The sequence below is a fragment of the Benincasa hispida genome, chromosome 2, assembly GCF_009727055.1.
Source record: "Benincasa hispida cultivar B227 chromosome 2, ASM972705v1, whole genome shotgun sequence".
In the NCBI taxonomy this organism is placed as follows: Eukaryota; Viridiplantae; Streptophyta; class Magnoliopsida; order Cucurbitales; family Cucurbitaceae; genus Benincasa; species Benincasa hispida.
Window position 1 is genome coordinate 34,593,311 of NC_052350.1, and position 3,602 is coordinate 34,596,912.

At 42.2% G+C, this 3,602-nt stretch overlaps 1 pseudogene; it reads left to right on the top strand.

The window, feature by feature from the left end:
• The first annotated feature begins 877 nt into the window (after positions 1 to 877).
• Positions 878 to 3,268, top strand: LOC120072057 (annotated as a pseudogene).
• The last annotated feature ends 334 nt before the right edge of the window (positions 3,269 to 3,602 follow it).

Consider the following 3,602-nt stretch of genomic DNA (forward strand, 5'->3'; position numbering starts at 1 on the left):
TGTGACCGCAATGGATTGCACTCAATGGGGATAGGTACATTTGGTAGACGTCTGCCCATGGAATTAACAACCCGTATATGTTATTTATGATGAATCATTGGGCAACAACCATAAACCTTGCTGGTGGGGTCACCCAATTTTTAGTTTGGATGAGAATCTCAATCAAGATGGCCATAGTTTCTATCAATTCAATTATCAAGAGGATCGAGGCAACCCTTCGGTCTTCACTAATTCGAACTGCAGCCCAAGTAATTCTCAAGGTACGCCACCTTGTGACCACCTGTTCGCATATGATACCTCTTGTAGTACCTCGTCTATGGAGACATCATTAAAACATTATATTGAAAAGAGCGAGGCAATGAGACAATCGCAAGCTAACTCTCTTAAAGAATTAGAAGATTAAATAGATCAGCTTACGAGGGAATTAAAGAAGAAAGCACCTGGTACGCAGCACGGAAACTCAGAAGTGTCGGGGCCAAGAGGTAAAGAACAATGTCATGCAGTGACATTGAGGAGTGGCAGAACGACAGCCTCTATTATGCCGAAAGTACCAGATGCGGTAACAACACCAGCAGATTTGACTGTTGATGATGACCAATTACTTAATAACGGAAATTGCACCAGTTCAGAAGTAAGATCGTCTACAAAAGATGAAGCTTCTCAAAACATGAATTCTCAGTCAACGCAATCCCCAGCCAATGACACATAGCAAGCACGGGATCTCGCCAAATAGCAAAGTGAACAAGAAACACGGCAGGATTCTCCACCTTTCCCGTCCAGGCTGAAAAAGAAGGATGATAGCAAGCAATTTTAGAGGTTTCTGGACGTTCTCCGACAGCTACACATTAATATTCCCTTGATAGAAGTATTAGAGTAGATGTCGAGTTATGTGAAATTTCTCAAGGATATTCTCGCCAACAAGAAAAAGATTGAGGAAAATGAAACAGTTGCACTAACATATGAGTGTAGAGCTCTGTTTCAAAACAATCTCCCTACTAAAATGAAGAACCCTGGGACTTTTACATTGCCCTGCACCATAGAAGGGAAGATGGTCGGAAACGTGCTATGTGATTTAAGGGCAAGCATAAATTTGATGCCCTTGTCAATTTTCAAGAAGCTGGACATCGACAAAGCAAGGCCAACAACGATCACATTACAGCTAGCCAATAGATCGATAAAGCTTCCTGAGGGCAAGATAGAAGATGTTCTCGTGCAAGTGGACAAGTTTATCTTCCCAGCAGACTTTGTCATATTGGATTATGAGGCCGATAGAGAAATCCCTATCATCCTTGGATGCCCATTTCTCGCCACAGGGCGAGCATTAATCTATTTGCAAAAAAGAGAGTTGACCATCCGGGTCGATGATCAAGAAGTAAAATTCAACGTACTTAATGCATTGAAGTACTCGGTAGATATAGAGAACTACCAATATATCGAGGAGCTATGGGGAGAATATTGGCATGAACCCCTGAAGGAAATGGAGGAGGAGGATTTTGAAGTCGGCGTAATGTTGGAGGAGGTCTACATCGCAATTCATGCTGAATCTAATTTTGAACCGCTCAAGTTATCTGAACGGACATCGCAACACATTAAGCCATCTTTAGAAGAGCCACCTGTGTTAGAGTTAAAGTCGTTGCCAATGCACCTAAAGTATGCTTACGTAGGAAGTAACGACACATTACCGGTTATCATTTCTGCATCACTGAGTAAGGAGAAAGAAGATGCTCTCATATGGATCCTAAGAAATAATGCAAAAGCCTTAGGATGGACCTTGGCGAACATTCGAGGAATTAGTCCCTTGTATTGTATGCATAAGATTCAACTGGAAGAAGGAAAGAATGGATCAGCAGAAAGGCAACGCTGCTTGAACCCTGCCATGAAGAAGGTTGTAAAGAAGGAAATAGTAAAGTGGCTGGACACAGTTGTCATCTACCCGATATCTGATAGCAGTTGGGTGAGCCCAGTGCAATGCGTTCTGAAGAAAGGGGGATAACAATCATCATTAATGAAAAAAATGAATTAGTTCCCACAAGGACAACACGGGGTGGAGAATCTGCATGGATTATCGCAAGCTGAATTTAGCCACTAAAAAGGACCACTTTCCACTCCCGTTCATTGATCAGATATTAGACAGACTTGCAGGGAATGAATTTTTCTGCTTTCTTGATGGCTATTCAGGGTATAACCAAATAGAAATTGCACCGGAGGACCAAGACAAGACAACCTTCACGTGCCCATTTGGTACGTTCGCATTCCAACGCATGCCATTTGGACTCTATAATGTACCAGACACTTTTCAATGATGCATGATGGCAATATTCTCAGATTACTTGGAGGAGTTAGTCGAGGTATTCATGGATGATTTCTAAGTCTTCGGTAGTAATTATGACTCCTGTTTGTCTAACCTTGAAAAGTCTTGAAGAGATGCGTGGCAACAAATCTTGTTTTGAACTGGGAAAAATGCCACTTTATGGTGGAAGAAGGAATAGTTCTGGGTCACAAAATCTCCAAGGCAGGATTGGAAGTTGATCAGGCAAAAATCAATGCAATTTCCAAATTACCCCCACCTGTGAACGTAAAAACACTTAGGAGCTTTCTGGGACGCGTGGGGTTTTATAGAAGATTTATTCGCAACTTCTCCCAGATCGCAAGACCCCTAAGTGCACTTCTCGAAGCTGACCGCAAGTATAATTTTGATGACGCCTGCACCAAAGAATTTAACACATTGAAAGATGTGCTCATCTCCGTACCCATTTTTATTGCGCCAGATTGGACGCAACCATTTGCATTGACGTGCAATGTTAGTGGATATGCTGTGGGTGCAGTTTTAAGTCAGCGCAGGGATAAGGTATTGCATCCTATTTATTATGCGAGCAAACCACTGAACGACGCGCAGGAGAACTATATGACCACAGAAAACGAAATGCTCGCAGTGGTGTTTGCACTGGAGAAGTTCCGACAATACTTAATCGGAACAACTGTTGTGGTGTATACGGATCACTCTGCGATCAAGTATTTGATGACAAAGAAGGATGCAAAACCAAGGCTTATACGGTGGGTGTTGCAACTATAAGAATTTGACCTAGAGATTAAAAACCGGAAGGGCACCAAGAACCAAGTCGTGGATCATTTTTCAAGATTGGAGAATTGCGAGGTTCAAGGTAAAGAAAAAGATATTGAAGAAAGATTCCCCGATGAGCTACTGATAGCAATGAGCATTAATGTTCCCTGGTATGCAGACATCGTGAACTTCATCGTTTGCGATCAAATACCAGATGACTATTCTTACCAGCAGAAGAAAAAGCTAAGATATGATGCCAAATTTTATTTATGGGATGGGAACTGATCATATAATACGTCAGTGTGTTCCTGACCATGAAGCCAAGCACATTTTAGAGCTCTGTCATGAGTCCCCATATAGAGGACATTTTGGGGGGCAAAGGACCGTAGCGAAAGTCTTACAAAGCGGCTACTTTTGGCCAACACTGTTTAAGGATGCCCATGCCCATGTTGTGCAATGCGACAGGTGTCAAAGGACGGGGAATATGTCGAAAAGAAATGAAATGCCATTGACGTCAATCTTAGAGGTTGAATTATTTGAT